Below are 22,636 nucleotides of genomic sequence, written 5' to 3'. Positions count from 1 at the left end.
GGATAGCCTTCAGCGGCGCTGGAAACTTGTGACAGAAAACCCTAGTGGGCTGCAGCACTGGGCTTCCATTCGGTCCGGGTTTGGCTACTGGGCTGCTGATGCGTGCTTCGGGCTCCCACCGATTGGGCCGGTTGGGTTGTTTGTAACTACTTTGGGGCATGTAATTCAATTTTGGACTTTGTATTGGACCTAGAAACAAAAAAATAAAAATTAAATAATTATTTTAGCCCATATATGTATTTATATATTAACCTATATATTTAAATAGCCAATATTAAGAAAACAATAATTGATGTCATTATATGTAAGTATATATAGATATATGTATTTATACAAGTAAAGCTCAAACGAAAACCCAGACAAAAAGAGCATCTACATCCCATACATATCGATCAACCTGCATTGAACGAAACCTTCGGATTCCAACCCAAGCTTGATAGCAATGGCGTGAACTTGTCGTCCGGACATCCCTTCATCGTCCATCCTAGCACATGCTTGTAGTTCACTAGTTAATAAAGCTGTTTTTCTTTATACCTTCCCTTTCCATCCCGATAAAATCATTGAACACCTGATGGAATTGATTTTTCCTGAAACTACTCACCATTTTTTGTCGTCCATGTCACGGTGTTACACTTTGAAGACCGATTAATGAGAGTGTCGTCATCATCCATGCACTTGAAGTTCCCATAATTGTTGATTAATGACCCGATTAAAGACAAATCAGGGGTAAAACCCAACTTGAGTAACCTCCCATTAACATGATTTGAGAAAGGTACACGATGAGCCAAGATAGGAATTTGAAGAAAGAATTACAATGTTCCATGAGCACGAAATAAGAAATCGCCTGTTTGGGGTCACCAGCCCGGAGGAATGCGACGATCATGATAGCCCAAGAGTTGAAGTCTCTAAGAAACATTTGATCGAACTTCTGACGTGCAATCTCCAAGTGACCACAGGTTACATGCAATGAGGAGGAGGCAGTTAAGCAAAGGCAAGGAGGGCTTGATACGGTTGTTTTGGATGTGGGAATGTAAGCGGAGAGCACTAGAGTGGCTGGAGATGGTGCATTCTTTGCTATGGGAAGCGTAGATATCAGGGGGTATAGGGAGGGAAAGGGAATCCATTAACCGCACGTAATGTTTTTCTGAAGTTTTTTGTTACTAAAGAAGAAGAAGAAGAAGTGACACGTGAATTTTATTTATTTTTTATTATCAATTCAGACTTCCGTTAATGAATTAACGTAATTTAATGACTGATGGACTTAAACCAAATGGACCAAACACGCTGAATTTTTAAACTAATGACCAAAGTCGATTAGAACAAAAATAAAAGGGACTATTCACATGGTTTACCCATAGAACAATTATCAATAATAAAAGACAATTGGACTTGTAATCATATTGTAGAATACATTTTCAAGTAAACTGAAAGTCTGAAAATAATTTAAACACAAATTGCACAGGTTAAAAATTAAAAGAATATTATGAAATTTGAAAATAATTTTATTAGAAAAAGTAAATATGAAATTATCAATATATTTATAAAATTAATTTTGAAAGTAATCACGTGTAAAAATATAAAAATTAAATTAAATTTAAATTTCAATTAAATAATTTTATTTTAAAGACTGAAGTTAACAAAATACAAAACTAGTTTAATTTGAGAATATATTAATTTGAATTAAAAATATACTAATATAATTTAATATTAATATTAATTTAAGAATATATTAATTTGTTTTAAAATATATTAAATATAAATAATTTAATATTAGTTTAACCTAAATATTAATTATATCTATAATACAACTACTTTAAAGTTCGATTTACTGGTTAAATGTTAGGTTATTCTCTTAAGAGATTCAATTTTGACTTCTTTGGATAGAATTTTTGTATTCTTATTATTTTCTCCAATAGATGACAAAACATCCTGAAAAAAATTAAAGGATAACTCGATAAAAAAAATCATACTATAAAGAATAGAAGTACCTTTTAAATCTTTATTTAATCATAAATTCACATTTTTAACGAAGCACCACTTTAGTCAATATTGTCATTTTTTTTATGTTAGTAAGATATAAAAAATTACAGTAAATGTTTACAACTATAATTCAGGGATGGATCTAGGCGGGACAGGTGGGGTAATCGCCCCCTAAAAATTTAAGATTATCATATATTTTAGATTTTTCTATATATTTTCTATTAAAAATTTGTTTTCATCATTCTAGAATTTTATAACTTCAAGTTCATCCCCTAAAACCTTACGTGCTTCACTGCACATAATCGGAACATTTTTCTATAACCATTTACACAATAAACTAGTCAGTTGAGGTCATAAAAGGACCATACAAGGAAAAAGGTTAAAATTCCATCTAAAAGAATCGAACAAAAGATAGATACGAGCATATTTGATTGCATTGTCAAATGAATTAAAACAGGGGATCAAACTATTGAAAGATTATCGACAACCACAAATCATAATTAAACATCTTAAGAAAACTATCTACGAATGCAAATCAAGTTTCTAAATCTAAGTTGAGCGTCTACAGCTGGGAAGATCAGTAGGATAAAAAATAAACGTCATCTTGATCAGTCGAGGTCATGTCAAATCCATACCCAGGAAAAAAAAACCAAACAATCGATAAAGAAGACCAAAAATGCGTCGAAACGCATATGAAACCATGCTATAAAGACAAAGGAAAGTGTGCCATAAGCCCAAGTTATTAAAAACTAAAAAAAGAGAGGCATAATGCAATAAATAACACTAACGTTTGACAGTACTGTGAAACTTGCCCGTATTGTTTTTTTTTGAACATTTGACCACTCAACCTTTAGTTTTGAGTAAAAAACAACCATATGTGGATGGAAACTGCCATTTAACTGACGATTAACGCTTGATGCTGATAGAGCACGTAGACGTATAAAAGAAAGTTGACGTGGATGTCCATCATTACAACGTCAGAATTTTTATAAAAAATTTATAATTTGTTATTTATATTTAATTAATTCTTACTAATTAGAGAGTGACACGATTTTTGTTTAATGAAATTTTAAAATGGTGAAATGAAGTTCACTTTACCACCAGACCAAACTGCTTACTTGGATACTTAATGAAACAAAACCTATGTAATAGATAATTAAGTTTGAATTTAATGAAAAAAAAATTTAAAACAGATGTTGTTATTCCCCTTATATCTTCTCACAATATGAATTCTTTATTATTCCCAAAATATTAGGGTTTAAGATTTCGTTTACCCTCTCAATTTTTTCAAAATCTTTGAAGCTATTTAACAATGTTCAAGGATTCCGAACTTATTCATAAAATATATAAAACCTATTCGAAACTTGTCATAACCATTTTTTAGGTAAAACAATTAAATATTATTTTAAAAAAACGATTACGACTTTATTTTAGAAAAATTGGCTGTCATAACCATTTTTTGTAAAACAATTAAATATTATTTTAAAAAAACGATTACGACTTTATTTTAGAAAAATTGGGCGATTTTGAATTGATTTGAATAAAATTGAAAAGAGTCGCCATCGACCTTTGGGTTAGGTAGGTTGAATACCTAAAAACGTCTTTTAAAACAATTTTAAGAAAAATCATTTTTTAAGACAAGATTCGGTCTGCGTTACCAAAGATTCATTTAAATGGATTCGGGAGTCGGTTACGTGCGGGGAAGGGTAAACATCCCCACAACGCCCAAAATTGGTACTGTGTCGCTTACACATCGTTGTAAATGGTGGAAATTATAAATCGAATATAAAGTTAAAATATGATCTATTTATCGAACATTAATTAATTTTCTTCGAATTAAATAATTAGAGAAAATTCTTTAACTCGAAAAGAAATCTCGAAATTAGCAATCCTCCATCGGGAAAGCTAACTCGACTATTTCTTATTCATAAAGAATATTTCCCTCTTGATAAAATGCGAATCGAATATAAATAAAATTGACGTTTGCATACAACAAAATAAATTGATTAACTAAAAAATGAATCGAAAATAAAATGAAAAAAATTTGAAGTTTACATAAAATAAAGTAAATTGTTACACACATTGCATCATTTAAACAAATTAATTAGTAAAATATACTCGACTTGTTGCAAGTTCCTATGTCGTTAAAATGCCGTATCGGATCGTACCACTTCGACCAAGTAGTACTTTCCACGCCCAATCTACGCATACGTGTTCTTGAAAATATAATCGAATATTTCATACATATATAAAAATAGAATGAAAATAAATGTAATTAGAAATACAAAGATTTACATTAAATTAAATTAAACACATTATTTACACAATACAAATAATTAACTAATGAGTAAAATACGCATCCATACATAAATGACTAAAAATAAAAAATAAATAACATTACAAACCAAAATAAGATACCAAAAATAAGTAATTAAGGGATTAAAATATGATTAACAGAAATTCAAAGGACTGAATAGTAAATAAATAAAAAAGTTACAGGACCAAAATAATAAAACAGAAACATAAAGAACTAAAAAGCTAAAACAGAAAGTTAGAGGACTAAAATGGAAAAACAGAAACTTAAAGGGCCAAATAGAAATTAAACCAAATACTAACAGTGACTAAAATAAAGACTTTACAAATGTCATGGCCAAATTAGGATGTCAATGAAAATGAACAATACACTAGCACAGTGACTAAAATGGAAGAATTAAAAATATCATGACCATATTCAAGCAATCACAGAAACATGTAAGATAAGTGACTAAAATAAAATTATTACAAATATGGTGACCAAATTCTAATAACGCAAATAATATAAAATACATGGAATCAATGATTAAATTGAAATATTTTTAATTTATTAAAACCATTATCAAATATAGACAAAAATGCCATAAAGCATGGATAGTGACTAATATGTAACAGTGAAAAGATAAAGGCTCAAAGTCAAATAAAATGAAACTTCATTCAATGGCTAAATCGTGAGATTACAAAGCTCAAGGACCTACAGAGTAGTTTACCCATATCACGAAAACACGGAATTCCTCCCCCTGTTAAACGTCGCCGTTTCGGTTTGGAGATATAAGCCCAAAACCGGCTTATTTCCTTCCCCATTTCTCATTTGGCTCATCTCAACAAAATAGGGAGAGAGAGAGAGAGCAGAGAACTCTCTCGCCCTTCCCTCATCAGGGAAGGAACAACCGCCCTACACCGGTGGTGGCCACGGCGGCTCACGGCGGAGCCCATGGTGGCCGGATAAAAAAAAAGTCCCAAAAGACTCCCTCACTCAACTCCAACCCGAAAAACAACCCCTCCTAGCCTAAAACCAAACCTAAACCTTTAGATTTAGGATAGATTACCTTCGAAACACTGAGACTCTGACGACCTCTCGGATTCCACGGTGACTTTGGGGCTCCCCGGCTTCGAACCTAGGTAAATCTCTCCACTCTCTTATTTTTTCGGTTGTGGTTTTTGTTTCTTTTTTTCTCTTTTTTTTTTCCTGGAAACCCGAATGGTTTTCTTCTGTCATTGCATGTATGTTTCTTATGGTGCTTGGCTGAGAATCATCATCTCTATTTGATAGGAATGATGTTCCTAGGCTCGGGTTAGTACCAAAAGCCGAATATTTAGGGATTTAGGACTTTTTTAATGGGTTTTCAGATTTGGTGAGATTTGAACTGTAGATGATATATATATATATTTTTTTGATTGGTTTTGCTGTTCTTCACTGTTAATAGATTGATGGAGGGACCTTCGGTCACTGTGGATGCAGGCAGCCGGCGTCAGAGGCTGTCGGCGAGGGGATGCTCAGCTTGAGCGGCGGCTAGAGATGAGAAGTTGAAGGCGGCGACTGAGCATTTAGGGGATTAGGGTTGAAACCCTAATATCTCCTGATCTGGACCATTGATTTAGGTCCAGATCCAACGGCTGGTGAGAGGGGCAGCTGAAGCTTGAGAGGAAACCCTAGTTGGGTTATCATATGGGCTCGGGTTTGGGCCTTGGGATTGGCCTGCACAAAATATGTAAATGTAAATTAAATAATAATGATAATAATAATAATAATAATAATAAAATATATAAATAATAATAATAAAAAAGACCCGGACAAAAACGGGTGTCTACAGCTGCCCCTCTTTGCACATTCTTGTGTTAACAAGAATAGGGCAAAGACGACAATACAACACGTTTTTGGCTGGTTCTCTTTCTTTTGACCTAAAAATTGGATCCTTGTTTGTTGGTGGGGGCGACACTGCTCATACGTGATGAAGAGTTCGGGTCGTCTAAGGGTGACACGATTCCTACGTGATGAAGACATCTGGTCGAGGGATGACACTACTCATACATGATGAAGAGTTCTTGGCCATCTCAAGGTGATAACACGGTTCCTACGTGATGAGGACTACTGGTTATCTAAGGGTGACACAGCTCCTACGTGATGAGGAGGTCTGGTCGAGGGATGACACGGTTCCTACGTGATGAGGACGGCTGGCCATCTTTAGGAGTGGTGATAACTCAGTTCCTACGTGATGAGGACTGCTGGCCATCTCTAGGGATAATGGTTTCAAGGGAGACCAACTCAAAGATGTGTTTCAATAGAAACAAACTCAAAGATTGGATTTTGATAAAAATTGTCTCAAGGGAGACAAAATTCGTTTCAAGGGAAACGATCTCAAAGATATTTGCTTTGTTTTAAGTGAAATAGACTCAAAGATAAGTTTTTCAAAAGCAACTGTCTCGAAAGAGACAAAATTCGTTTCACGGGAAATGACTCAAAGATGATTTAAAGGAAACTGTCTCAAGAAAATTTGTTTTTAAGGGAAATGTTCTCAAAGATCAGGGTTTCATTGAAAACTGTCTCAAATGAGACAAAATTCGTTTCAAGAGAAACGATCTCAAAGATGTTTGTTTTGTTTCAAGGGAACAGACTCAAAGATAGTAAATTTTGTTTCCAAAGAAACAAACTCAAAGATTTTTTCCAAAAGAAACTGTATCAAGAGATAAAACCTTGTTTCCATAGAAACAAACTCAAAGATGATCTTGTTTTAAGAGAAAACGACTCAAAGATAGCTTTATTTTAAGAGAAACAAACTTAAAGATTTTGTATTTCTAGAAAAATTGTCTCAAGGGATACAAAATTTGTTTTAATAGAAACGATCTCAAAGGTGGGTATTTTCAAAAGAAATTGTCTTGAGAGACAAAAGTTTGTTTCCAAAGAAACATGCTCAAAGATGGATTACGTCTTAAGTGAGACAAAATTTGTTTCAAAGAAAACAATCTCAAAGGTTATTTTTTTATTAGAAACTATCTCAAGAGAGACAAAATTTGTTTTTAAAGAAATATACTCAAAGATGATTTTCAAAAGAAATTGTCTCAAGAGAGACAAAATTTTGTTTCCAAAGAAACAGACTCAAAGATTTTTTTTCAAAAGAAACAACTCAAAGATTTTTTCACGGAATTGTCTCAAGAGAGACAAACTTTGTTTCAAAATAAATAGACTCAAAGATTTTTTTACGAAATTGTCTCAAGAGAGACAAAACTTTGTTTTAACAGAAATAGACTCAAAGATATTTGTTTCAAAAGAAACAACTCAAAAGGAACAGACTCAAAGATTTATCTCAAGAGAAACTGTCTCAAGAGAGACAAAATTTGTTTTAAGAGAAAAAAATTCAAAGATTGTCGATATTGTTTCTAGGGAAACAATCTCAAAGGTGTTTATTTTTAAAGGGGAAACTGTCTCACGCGAGACGAATCGATTTTGAAAAACTCAAGTGATATTAATTTTGTTTCAAGTACAACAAATTTAAATTTGTATCTCAGAGAAAAAAATGTCTCAAGCGAAACGAAATTTGTTTCGAAATAAGCAACAATCTCAAGTGAGATTAATTTTGTTTCATATGAAGCAAATTTGAAATTTGTATCTTAAAGGAAAAATATCTCAAGCGAGACGAAGTTTGTTTTAAAAGAAACAACAATCTCAAGTGATATTAACTTTGCTTAATGTGAAACAAATTCGAAATTTGTATATCCAAGGGAAAAGGTCTCAAGCGAGACGAAATTTGTTTTGAAAGAAATTATCTCAAGCGAGACAAAATTTGTTTTTAGAAAACTGTCTTAAGCGAGACAAAATTTGTTTTACCAAAGAAATTGCCTATAGTGAGACAACATTTTGTTTCGATAGAAACAATATCAAAGGATACTGATAGTCTGTTTGTTCCTGCTGGCGGATGAAATGTCCTAATTGTTGACTTCAGGAAGTCACATCTGTGGATGTCATTGTTTCTTCAAGTTAGAGACATATGGTCATTTTCGAGCTTTGATTTCCTAAGAGATCAAAATGATGTATTTTTGACTGACTATATTGGATGTTATGATGGATGTCAAGATGAAATTTATTTGATTTTTTTGTCAAATTTGTCCTCAAGTGAGGAGAAAAATGTCTTTAATATATATGATGATAAATGTTTGATGCAAATTTTATGTATTATGTATGTATGTGTATATATGTATGTATGTATGTATGTATGTATGTATGTATGTATGTATGTATATATGTATATATGTATGTATGTATGTATATATGTATGTATGTATGTTTTCTCGATCTGGAAGGAGAATAGTTGCGAGAGTATTCTTCACTCTATCATTGATTCAACTTGTCCGTATCTCCACCAGTGTATATTCTTACAAACCTTGACCTGAGACCATTTGTTTATTCCATCAAATTTTGCCCTAAAATTTAGCTTCTCTTGCCCCAGCTTCGATCTTGAGCTTCAGATAGATATTTTTTGAATTCCAAGATACGCCTCCAGAGAGATTATCTTGTTGGAAAATGTTTTTCTTCTTTTATTTTCAAAAGTCTGAAAATATCAATAGTTTTGAAAAATGTTTAATCAAAAGATTTGAAAATATTGCCGCTTTTAAGGTTTCACAATTGACAAATCATAGAACAAGAGTTCATTGGATATCAAAGAATTAATTACACTTTTAATCCTTCGATAAATTATAGCTATTTGACAAGTGTCAAGATCAATGTTATCTTTGAGAAATGGTTAAGTAAGGAAGGATAAAAAAGGTCTCAAGTGGTTATTTTTGGTCAAAGGTATGATATTCTCATTTATTTGATGTTCACTGATCTGATGGAGTAACTTTGTACTTATCTACTGGAATTGTTCTTCGACTCCCAGCTCTTATGCTCTCATTCAGGTCGTGCGATGCATCGTCAAGGGATTTGTGCGATCGTCTCCTATACAATAGTCTTCATATTCGAGCCGCCTTTTAAGGTTTTCAACTCAAATCCTTCTTTGGTTTCAAGACGTTACTCAGAATTTACGTCTTGAACCCCCCTTTGCTATTTTTCTCTATCATGCATTAAAGATTTTAGAAAACCTTTTGAGTAAAATATTAATCCTGATAGGCGGGATGAAATCTGAGGATAGTCTTTTCCGCTTAGAAATCCATGTATGATTAGAATGGTCTTTTAAGCACATAATATGGGTCATGGTTCACGGTTATGAAAGAAATGGATAAAAGGCCCAAACAAGTGTTTAAAGGTGATCGAACCAAGGATCAGTTCATTTTGATGCATTCAATCTTGTCTCGCTTAATTTGGATATATTCCTATGCATCTTTCTCTTGATGTTATATGATCTTCAAGTGAAGTGATTGTGGATCAATCTCATAGTTTGAAACTTGATGTGTCATTTGACTCGAGGGAATATTTGCATGTGCTTCTTATCCTCTTTTTTCTTCGCTTTTTCTTTGATTTTTGCTTTGATTTTTCTCTTTGCTCTTTTTTTTTTCTTTTTTTTTTCTTTTCTCTTTGGTTTGATCTTTGCACTCTGCGTCTGGTTCACCTTTCGGTATCTCATTTGGATCAATTTTCTTCACTCAGATTTCCTTCACATTGCCCCCAGTGTGGAGGGTGATCCTTGGTTAGGGTTGAATCAAAAGAAAATATCATTCAGGCTCAAAGGGGACACAAGGGATATATTTTCTCCTTTTGTGAAGGGATAAAGAAAGAAAGCCGTTCATCATCTCATACACAGAAGTCCTTGCAGAAGAGGTATCCCCAGAGGGATATATTTTCAGGATTAATTTTTATTTAAATGAAAACAATGTAATTAATGCATGATAGAATTATTTTGAATGCATTCTATTTTTTATTTTCGCTTTTTTTTGCTCTCAGCATGTCTCAATTGCTCATGCTCGTCTTCAGAAAATTGATGCGAGATGCCCCACACTGTGTCTTCTTTGTAGGAAGGTTTAAGTGAACATCTTGTACTCAGTGTCTGTAGGTTTTATTGGTAGAAAAATGTTGGTTTTACGTCTAAGAAGACGATTGTGACTTTATTGACTCAAAGAAAGGTATGGGTATGACTTTTGTGTCTCAAAAAATAAATGCAGTGTTTCAAGGTGGAAAGAATGTTTCAAGGCCTTAAAGAGAGGGAATGTTTCAAGGTCGAAAAGAATATTTCAAGGTCTCAAAGAGATAGAATGTCAAAATTTGGTTATTTGGTAGTGACCAGGAATTATTTCGGGTAAAAATCGAGATTTTATTTTGGGTTTTAGACGGGATAAGATAGGTCCAATCTTGGCATATGTCAAAGATCTATAATTCTTGAAGAATTAAGAGAATATGTAATTCATTTGATATTCAAAGAACTCAAGATTAAAATTTGTTCCATTATTCAACCTTAAAAGGTAGTATAAATTCAAGTATTAAGATTAAAAATATTTATGCAAATATAAAAGATATAACAAAACGAGTTCAAACAAAACAATCTCTCAGGTCAAGTGTTAAATGCAATGCCCCAATTTTCTTCTATTGTACATGCCCTGACTTCATCACGTTCTGGATCTTGATCTTCAGTGTCTTACAATTCTCAGCGGAATGACTGAAGCTTCCTATGTTGTAGTTGTACACGAGATCAACATCATGGACCTCCAGGAACGAGGACTCTTTTCTCATATCATCTTGGAAGACTCAATCCTACAACCAGCCGAACAAGCTCTCGTCGTAATGGTTTCAACTTCTTACTTCTATTCTCAATGTGGTTAGAACCACTTCATCGAATCCTCCACTGATTAATTCCATGTTTTCATGAATGATGCATGTGAAAATGCATAAAATAAAATACAAATGCAAAATCCAAAGATGCGAATGCAGATGCAAAAAATGTTGATCCCAACGATGAATATCATAGAATAATTTTCACCAGAAATAAAAGCCTTCACATTACAAGGCAGTCCACTTCACAGACATGTCTTCGCTTAGATGGTTGAGTCTGAAGTAGATCGCTTCTTCGTCTCAGATCTTCGTCCTTGAAATGATGCCCCTCAAGCGTTCTGTAACCTAACTCCGTTTATGCCCCAGTAATGTTGAAGTTAGTGTGTCACTCCTTGATAAATAGTGATGAAATAATTGTAGATGAGAATATACTGCTGGATTACTCTTTGTCTCAATGGATCATCTTTTTAGTCTCGAATGTTGCACAATCTTCGAGCTCACTGCTTCGTCTCAGATATATTTGGAACAGATGCCCCTCAATGCTCAGTAAAACTAACTTTGTTAATGCCTAGCCGGTGCTGAAGCCATTGTGTCGCTCTTTGATGTGTAGCGATGACATGATTATAAATAAGAATCTACTGCTGGATTACTTCTAGGATCAGTGGATCACCATTCCAGTCTCGAATTATGGACGATCTTCGAGCAAATCTCATTTTTGTGTTCTGAGCTTCTTTTAACCCTCAGTGCATGTCTGTATACGAGACTGCTTGATTGAAAACTTTTACCTCTTCTTGTGAAAATTTCTCTCTCGAATATCCCCTTGCGGAACAACACTTTTCACATTATGTCATGACGATGCAATGCCATGCAAAGAAGGATAAAAAATGACATAAACAAAATAAATAAGTTAGTGTATAAAAACAAAAGAGAAAAACGAGTTAGTATGTGTAAAATAATTTATACGGATAAAAATGTTATTCAAAGATGAATATAACACCTACCCGACATGATATCTACCCTAACATGCTTTAATAGATAACGATCCTACCTGGACATGCTTTCTACCCAAAATTATCTATTTTCAAGAAATTGGTCCTGATCGCATGGTATCTAGTTCGCATGCTTTTATTCAACAGAATATGAAACGAAAAGGAAAGGTTCAGAAACGATCCTCCTTTGTGTACACCTAAGTTGGGTACCTACTAACGGACAAAGGTTCAGTATCACTATACCTAGGATGATCGCTCTATGGTTTACTATTTGCATGGTTTCGGCTCTAACAGAAAAAGGGAACTCGAATTGTCCTTGATGTCGGTGCCCCCTTGGGCTGCCAGACCCTCAATCCTCACCCATTACAGGTTTCAAACGGAACGAGTTCAATTCGAGGGGATTCACTACCTTATACCCATACGAGGAATAAATCCCTACGAATGCATAAGGTATGTATCCCATGGGTTATTTGCTAAAACTCATACGAAGAATAAATTCTTACGAGAGTAAAGCATTCACCCCAACTAATTTGGATCAAAGCTCGTGTCTAGAGCTTATGTTATGCAAATGTATGTGATGTGTGTGAGGAGGAACGTACCTACCTTTGACTCAAAACAGAAAAGAAAAACACGACAAAAACTTGGACCGATCTGAAATAAATAAAAAAAATCAAATGTTAGTATGACAAATAAAAAATGAAGCAATTAAAAAACTTCAATAAACGGATCATATATTAACTAAAGACTCGAACTCATAAATTCGACCACAACGACAATGTGTAAGCGACTTACAGCTCGACTCTAAAAAACTTCCCCAGCAGAGTCGCCAAGCTGTCATAACCATTTTTTTAGGTAAAAAAATTAAATATTATTTTAAAAAAACGATTACGACTTTATTTTAGAAAAATTGGGCGATTTTGAATTGATTTGAATAAAATTGAAAAGAGTCGCCATCGACCTTTGGGTTAGGTAGGTTGAATACCTAAAAACGTCTTTTAAAACAATTTTAAGAAAAATCATTTTTTAAGACAAGATTCGGTCTGCGTTACCAAAGATTCATTTAAATGGATTCGGGAGTCGGTTACGTGCGGGGAAGGGTAAACATCCCCACAACGCCCAAAATTGGTACTGTGTCGCTTACACATCGTTGTAAATGGTGGAAATTATAAATCGAATATAAAGTTAAAATATGATCTATTTATCGAACATTAATTAATTTGCTTCGAATTAAATAATTAGAGAAAATTCTTTAACTCGAAAAGAAATCTCGAAATTAGCAATCCTCCATCGGGAAAGCTAACTCGACTATTTCTTATTCATAAAGAATATTTCCCTCTTGATAAAATGCGAATCGAATATAAATAAAATTGACGTTTTCATACAACAAAATAAATTGATTAACTAAAAAATGAATCGAAAATAAAATGAAAAAAATTTGAAGTTTACATAAAATAAAGTAAATTGTTACACACATTACATCATTTAAACAAATTAATTAGTAAAATATACTCGACTTGTTGCAAGTTCCTATGTCGTTAAAATGCCGTATCGGATCGTACCATTTCGACCAAGTAGTACTTTCCACGCCCAATCTACGCATACGTGTTCTTGAAAATATAATCGAATATTTCATACATATATAAAAATATAATGAAAATAAATGTAATATTTACATTAAATTAAATTAAACACATTATTTACACAATACAAATAATTAACTAATGAGTAAAATACACATCCATACATAAATGACTAAAAATAAAAAATAAATAACATTACAAACCAAAATAAGATACCAAAAATAAGTAATTAAGGGATTAAAATATGATTAACAGAAATTCAAAGGACTGAATAGTAAATAAATAAAAAAGTTACAGGACCAAAATAATAAAACAGAAACATAAAGAACTAAAAAGCTAAAACAGAAAGTTAGAGGACTAAAATGGAAAAACAGAAACTTAAAGGGCCAAATAGAAATTAAACCAAATACTAACAGTGACTAAAATAAAGACTTTACAAATGTCATGGCCAAATTAGGATGTCAATGAAAATGAACAATACACTAGCACAGTGACTAAAATGGAAGAATTAAAAATATCATGACCATATTCAAGCAATCACAGAAACATGTAAGATAAGTGACTAAAATAAAATTATTACAAATATGGTGACCAAATTCTAATAACGCAAATAATATAAAATACATGGAATCAGTGATTAAATTGAAATATTTTTAATTTATTAAAACCATTATCAAATATAGACAAAAATGCCATAAAGCATGGATAGTGACTAATATGTAACAGTGAAAAGATAAAGGCTCAAAGTCAAATAAAATGAAACTTCATTCAATGGCTAAATCGTGAGATTACAAAGCTCAAGGACCTACAGAGTAGTTTACCCATATCACGAAAACACGGAATTCCTCCCCCTGTTAAACGTCGCCGTTTCGGTTTGGAGATATAAGCCCAAAACCGGCTTATTTCCTTCCCCATTTCTCATTTGGCTCATCTCAACAAAATAGGGAGAGAGAGAGAGAGCAGAGAACTCTCTCGCCCTTCCCTCATCAGGGAAGGAACAACCGCCCTACACCGGTGGTGGCCACGGCGGCTCACGGCGGAGCCCATGGTGGCCGGATAAAAAAAAAGTCCCAAAAGACTCCCTCACTCAACCCCAACCCGAAAAACAACCCCTCCTAGCCTAAAACCAAACCTAAACCTTTAGATTTAGGATAGATTACCTTCGAAACACCGAGACTCTGACGACCTCTCGGATTCCACAGTGACTTTGGGGCTCCCCGGCTTCGAACCTAGGTAAATCTCTCCACTCTCTTATTTTTTCGGTTGTGGTTTTTGTTTCTTTTTTTCTCTTTTTTTTTTTTCTGGAAACCCGAATGGTTTTCTTCTGTCATTGCATGTATGTTTCTTATGGTGCTTGGCTGAGAATCATCATCTCTATTTGATAGGAATGATGTTCCTAGGCTCGGGTTAGTACCAAAAGCCGAATATTTAGGGATTTAGGACTTTTTTAATGGGTTTTCAGATTTGGTGAGATTTGAACTGTAGATGATATATATATATTTTTTTGATTGGTTTTGCTGTTCTTCACTGTTAATAGATTGATGGAGGGACCTTCGGTCATTGTGGATGCAGGCAGCCGGCGTCAGAGGCTGTCGGCGAGGGGATGCTCGGCTTGAGCGGCGGCTAGAGATGAGAAGTTGAAGGCGGCGACTGAGCATTTAGGGGATTAGGGTTGAAACCCTAATATCTCCTGATCTGGACCATTGATTTAGGTCCAGATCCAACGGCTGGTGAGAGGGGCAGCTGAAGCTTGAGAGGAAACCCTAGTTGGGTTATCATATGGGCTCGGGTTTGGGCCTTGGGATTGGCCTGCACAAAATATGTAAATGTAAATTAAATAATAATGATAATAATAATAATAATAATAATAATAATAATAAATATATAAATAATAATAATAAAAAAGACCTGGACAAAAACGGGTGTCTACAAAACTAATTCGAAAATAAAGAACAACCCCAAACATTATAAAAAACTAATTTAAAAACTATTTGAAAATAATCAAATAGTGCATTATTCCATTCAAAAAACAAAACTCACGTTCAAAATCTGTGTTTGTGGATCTGGATCTATGCCTTGACCGAGTTAGTCCGTTAGCTGATAACTGCACTGGATTGCAAGGGTTTATGGTGTTTAATGCTGTCGGTGGTGGAACCGGATCCGGTCTGGGTTCTTTGTTGTGGAGCGTTGGTCGGTAGATTATGGAAAGAAATCAAAGCTTGGGTACAACACCACGATACCAATTTTAAAATTGGGTAAACTATACTAGAGACCACCCAACTATAATCTCTTTTCATTTCGACCACCATTTTTAAATTCTTGTCAATCAGACTACCCAACTATTTAAATGCATCCAATCAGGCCACTAGACGTTAACAGTTAACGGAAGTGCTTACGTGACAGTTAATATTTGGAATAATTTACATTTAGTCCTTATTACTTACACAATCTATCAAAGTGGTCATAATTTTAAATTAATTCAATATATTTAATTCTCTATTTACATGATGACACGTGTCGCGATATCATTGGAAGGCTTTTATCAAATTAATTTATATTTATTAAAATAACCCATTTTTATGGTGTCCCAATATCATTGGAAGGCTTTTATCAATTTAATTTATATTTATTAAAATCACCCGTTTTTATGGTGTCCCAATCGCACCTTAAATGATTGGTGGCGACTCCTCACATTTCAAAATTCTTTTCAAAAGAAAAACTCCCGAGTTGATATTGGTCTTTCCCCGCCCGGGTGAAAAACGGTGTCGACACTGATTATATAGATAAATTATAATTTTCACTCTTATTTTATGTAGTATAATTAAATTTATATATGATATTTTTATTAAATATTTTAATAATGATGATGTATGAACTTTAAATGTGTTTAGTTTTTTGAATCATCTTAGATTAGGGAAAAAGTGAATTTTGTAGTGACTAGTCAAAGCAGCCCACGATTTTTTAATCATGTCTAATAATATTTTTCGTTTTTTCAAAAATCGTATTACCAAATTGAATCAAACCGAAAATTTCGGTTTCACATATTTAAGTTTTTATGACATTTGGTTTCAATTTCAATTTTAAAAAAACCATTTACTACGGTTGGGTTTAACTTTTATTAAAAAATTGACCTGACCAGAATACACCCCTATTTCCGTTGGTAGTTTAGTTAGATTGGTTTAAGATTTGTTTCAGATCAGCTCAAGTAGACCAGTTCATTAGCTTGAACCGACGGTTGTAAAAACAACTCGTACACGCATAGCGGTGACGCGTGTGACAACCTATAGTGGCCGGAATGACAATAAATTTTCTAGGATAACTTTTTATGGCATGGGGGTCACTTACCAATGTTGTTTTCCAAAAAGAGTGGTGAAAATGGGATTTTCAAAGAAACTCGAATGTTCGACCCTTTTTAGATTGCAAACTACAGCGACGAACGACGAACCAACTGAACAGGATGATGAGATAAATTGAGTGGTGCCAACATTGAGACCCACGACGAAACGGACGGTGGTGAATTGGGACCAAACATAAAAAAGGTAAGTTGGTTGAAAAAAACAAAGAAATAGCTAGAGAAGTTTTCAGAAAATTGGGGGAAAAGAGAGAAAGAAAGAAGAAGTGGGCATTTCAATACCCTCATTTATTTTTGGGCGAATTATACTTTTAGTTCTCACACTTCTAAAATTTACAGACAAGAAATATAATTATTCAGTACCTTAATCATTGGTATACGTCGGCTTCTCAATATTCGATCCTCAAAAGCAAGAATCTGAATAGGCTTTTCCTCATAACTAAAATTAGGTCTTAACTTAACATATTAAATAGAAATGATATGAGACATATCAGAATGGTAGCGCCTCAACATGGAAACATGAAAGACATCGTGAATGAGTTCGAGCTTAGGTGGTAACTCAAGATGATATGCAACTGGTCCTACTTGTCGTATATTCTGATAAGTTTCAATAAACATCGGGCTCAACTTGCCTTTACTCGGTCACCAATACGGAACTCAATATATCATCTTTTTGGATCGACATGCGATTTTTGTCTATCAAAAGTAGCCTTAATCTTATCTTCGGTCAACCTAACTGTATTTTTAGTCTTCTAAATAAGATCGGGTCCTATAATTCTCTTCTCAAATAAATCAATCTAATATAGTGGAGTACAACACCTATGACCACACAAGGCCTCATTCGGTTCCATTTAAATACTGGTCTAATAACTATTGTTGTAAGCTACCTCGGCCACTAACAAGTGATCCTCCCAACTGCCTTGAAAATCTATAATGCATCCTCTCAACATATCATTCAAAATATGAATAACCCGTTCAACTGTCTATCATATTGCGGGTGATAAGCCATATTGAAATTTGATCGAATACCTAGAGCCTTAGGAATAGCCTTTCAAAATCATGATGTAAACCTCAGATCTCGATTAAAAATAAAAGATAAGGGTACTTCATATATATGAAAAATCTCAGAGACATATAATCAATCCAATTTTTCCAGAGTATAAGTCGTCTAAACCAGAAGAAAATGGGAATAATTGGTAATATGATCAATAATAAAAGAGAGTGTGTCAAAGGCAATCCATTAACAAAATTCATAGTTACGCACTCTTATTTCCGTTACTTGCTGACATACCAAACACATAGCCACATAATCAGTGACATCTCTTTTTAAACCATACCAATATTACATTTCTTTAATATTCTGATACATCTTAATCCCACTGGGATGCATAGAATAACGACAATCATGAGTTTTCCACTAAATATTTTGTTGAATTTCAAAATCATTTGGCACACGGAACATCCCTGAAAGAGGAATACACCATCCTCATCGAATGTGTTCTCAAAATCAGAACTTTGCTAAGTAGTTTCACAAACAAAAGTAAGGATATATCGAGAAGTTGATTCGACTTAATCTCAACCACCAAGGTAGACTTAACTCAGAGTTCAGATAACAAATTATTATCATTGTATAAGCTCATGTTAGAAAACATAACCTTCAAATTAGTAGTCATGTTGGGATTTTGAAAGCTCAAAAGATCAACCCGAATATGCCAAGAGGGGGTGAATTGGATTTTTGAAATTTTAGAGAAATAAGGATAAAAGATAGAAAAGATTTGCAAAATGATTTATAATGGTTCAACTTCCTGAATGAAGTCTACATCCACTACCTTAGCTCCTCACTAAGGATTTCTAACAAATTCACTAATTTGTTCTTTCTTTTTCTAGGATCAAGAGTAACCTTTACAATTTCCATATCTTTTCAATTGCTAAGATAGAATCAAAACACCTTTTAAAAAGGATAAAATATTGTAAATGAGAAACCTCTCAAAGGAAGTTGTTTACACAATTAAGCTCACTAAAACACTCTATTTACAAGAGAAAAGGAAAAATAAGATTGAAAGAGCTTTTCTCTTAACGTTGATTGCTTGGATAGGTGTCGTAACCTTCTTTAAGTATCTTAAACTTGTTTTTATATGTTGGAATGAGTTTGTGGATATTTCTAGCCGTTAGGGATTAATTTTCTGTAAAGCAAAATTGTCCAGAACAGGGAGTATCGATACTCAGGCTATGAGTATTGGTATTGCTCTAGTAAAAACTAGTCGCTATATGATAGTTGGATAGGAAGTGTCGATACTGGGGTTTGGGGTATCGATAATGGTATTGATACTTGCATAGTATTGGTACCAAAAATGCATTCTAGAATCTGAACACATTTAAAACCAATGGGCAGTATCGACACTACCATGGGAATATCGATACTTTCTTTACCTTGAGTATCGATACTACAAGAACAATATTGATATTGTTCATGTGGTATCGATAATGTAGAGACAATATTAGTACTTCATTCTTTGAAAATAGTTTTGTGTTCAAATTTAAGTTTTATGGACTTTGAATTAGTTTTGATAACTTTGCATAAATTCAATTTAGTCCAAAACATTTTGCCTTTAAATTTGTTATATCAAAATAGGTTTAACAATCTCCCACTTTTTGATATAACAAAACCTTTGAAAAATGGTTTTTTTGGCAAAACTCCCCCTTAGTAAAACATTTGATGAAAAAGAGAAATATTTTGGAAAATATTAAGGCTCCTTCTTTTTTCATTCTTGAAATTGAATTTTTCAAACCCATACTTATCCCCCTTTTTTTATATAAAAAATAATTCAAAATTTAAGGTTAAAAATAACAATAGAGAGTAAGTAGAAATTTTAACTTAAAATTCATTTGAAAAATCAAAAGGTTCCCCCTCAACAAAAGCACTAAAAATGACTTTAATAACTTGACACTTAAAAACTATTGAATTTCAACAAAGATGAACAAACATGTTAGTAACAAATAAAATTCAATAAATCCAATTCTAAACTACTTTATGCAAGATTAATCATGATACATTCAAGTTCATATGCATAAAGCTATACAAAAATGTTATTCATTTGAAAAATTGACATCAATTGTTAGGGATATATTATTTGCAATAAATTACATGCATAAACATTTAGATTTAAGGTCAAAAAGTCAAAGATTGTAAAAATGAAGCATTAAAAAAAATTGTCCGAAAATCATTATGATGAACTAAAATTTATGAAAAATCATTGAAACTTAAAAAAAAATATTCATCATAATATATTTTAATATACATGAGATGAAAAACAACATATAATCATTTAAGTTTAAAACTCATGCATACATAAAACAAATAGGCAACCAATTATACAAAATTTAAAACATTTAAGTGTAGAGGTTACACATTTCTTATCAAGTGTGGCTAGAGCATTTGAATATCTTCACTTTTGTCACCATTGCTCCCACACACCTACAAGAGACATTTATTTGGATTTTGGTATCCAAATTGCTTTGGATCCTTGAACATTAGATTCAATGCCCCTTGTTCCCTTAGGAACCCATACTTGTCTAATTTTAAAACATTTTCCTTTCTTTAAAGGACAATTATGTTCCATATGACGATGAAAATAGCAATTTGAGCATTTTGTCATTTTTGAATATGATGAATTGTTGAGAAATTAATTCTTTTTCTTTTGTTAAGCTTTCAAGCTTAACTTTAAAATTAATTTTTTTTTCTAAATCATTGATTTTGGTTTTTGAAAGCTCAAAATCATTTTTCAAAATTTCATTTTGTTTTTCAAAATCAAATATTTCTTTCAAAATCAAATCATTTTCAACTTTGAATTTTGAAATTAATTTCTTATATTTGGAATTCATGATCTCAAATTATAATTACAACTCATCATAGGCATCTTGTAACTCTTTAAATGAATAAGAATTTGAATCAAAAGAGTTAGAAGTTACCATTGAATCTTCTTGAATGGCCATGAGGCATATATTTGGGCACTTCATCATCGGAGTTGTCTTCATCACTACAAGTCGCCACAAATGCCTTCTTTTTGCTAGTTCCATTCTTTTTTAGGAAAATAAATTCATACTTGACATGTCCCATCCTTTGGTACTCAAAGAACACCGGGGGACCTTTCTTCTTACTAGATTCATGCTTCACTTCTTTTTCTTTGGAAATCATGAATTTAGTGAATTGTTTAAAGAACTTGGCCATTTCTTCATCTTCCTCTTCATCCACCTCTTCACTTGAGTCTTGATTACTCTCATTGGTGGATTTGAAGAGGATTCCCACCTCTTTCGTTTTCTTGTTATTATCTTCTTCTTCTTCCTTATTTCTTTGGAGCTTCACCTCTTGAGTGAGTAAAGAACTGATGAGCTCATCAAGGGTGTATAACTCCAAGTCATTGGCTTCTTCAATGATATTGGCTTTGCCATTCCAAGATGTAGGCAATCCGGCAAACATCTTTATGACCATCTCTTCATTGGGATAGACCTTCCCAAAGTTCTTCAAGTCATTGATGATCATGGTAAACGGATCAAACATTATCTTGATGTCTTTATCAGGCTTTTTCTTGAAGTTCTCATAGTTGAGAGTGAGAATACCAATCTTGGAGTTCCTTACTTTGGCTTGTTCCTTCATGGGGCCACCTAAATCAGGGTGACTACGTTGATCGCGTAAATGATCCATGAACATTAATTATTAATAATTCATTTTGAAAACATTTACCACGTACAACATCAAAAATAAACTCATGCCACATCTTAAGAAGATTGAGAAATATATATTAAATCCCACACAATATATAATTGAGACCACATATCCAATAGCCAAACTAGTATTATATTTGTATAATCTGAAAAAGAAAGATAGAAACATATGAGCTACAAGGCTCAGTGTTTCCTCTAGACTTAATCAGGTAATGTAAAAAACACAAAAAATTCAGGCATAAAATAATAAGCAAAATAATAATTGAACAATATTATAATTCAGATATTTTACAAGCAAAATGTCCAAACAAAAATTCATAAACTTACCTTTCGTTCTGAAACATCAGATTATGAATATTACCTTACAAAGAGATATCCAAAACTGAATACAAAAATCAAACTGAGGATTTAGCCCTTCATAGAGGATCTCAACAGAAATAGAAATTAGAATAGCAATTTAGCCATCCATAGAGGATCCCAATAGAAATAGAATGGGGATATAATCTTATGCAGATATCAGAAAGAGTAGTTTATCCCATGCAGATGTCAGAAGAGGGAATTTATCCCATGCAGATGTCAGAAAGGGGAGTTTATCCCAAGCAGATGTCAGAACGGGGAGTTTATCCTATGCAGATGTCAGAACGGGGAGTTTATCCCATACAGATATCAGAACAGGGAGTTTATCCCATGCATATGTCAGAATGGGGAGTTTATCCCATGCAAATGTTAGAACAGAGAGTTTATCCCATGCAGCTGTCACAACAGGGAGTTTATCCCATGCAGAAGTCAGAATAGGGAATTTATCCCATGCAAATGTTAGAACGAGGAGTTTATCCCATGCAGATGTCTAAAATACATCAATATACAGATCATGAATGATGCCTCATAATTTAGAAATCAAGAATGCATAAGTTAATTGTAATCATTATGAGTATTCTTCCCAACAGTACATATACTTAATAGTATAATACAACAAAAGTATTGAACAGGTCTAGAGAACACA

At 33.2% G+C, this 22,636-nt stretch overlaps 1 pseudogene; it reads right to left on the bottom strand.

Moving 5' to 3' along the window:
* Positions 1-372: 372 nt before the first annotated feature.
* On the bottom strand, positions 373-21,613 carry LOC120159301 (annotated as a pseudogene).
* Positions 21,614-22,636: the final 1,023 nt, after the last annotated feature.

This window comes from Hibiscus syriacus, unplaced genomic scaffold (assembly GCF_006381635.1).
Source record: "Hibiscus syriacus cultivar Baekdansim isolate YM2019G1 unplaced genomic scaffold, ASM638163v2 tig00111356_pilon, whole genome shotgun sequence".
NCBI classification, from domain to species: domain Eukaryota; kingdom Viridiplantae; phylum Streptophyta; class Magnoliopsida; order Malvales; family Malvaceae; genus Hibiscus; species Hibiscus syriacus.
The sequence above is the reverse complement of the archived record's forward strand: the minus strand, read 5'-3'. Positions and strand labels throughout refer to the sequence as shown.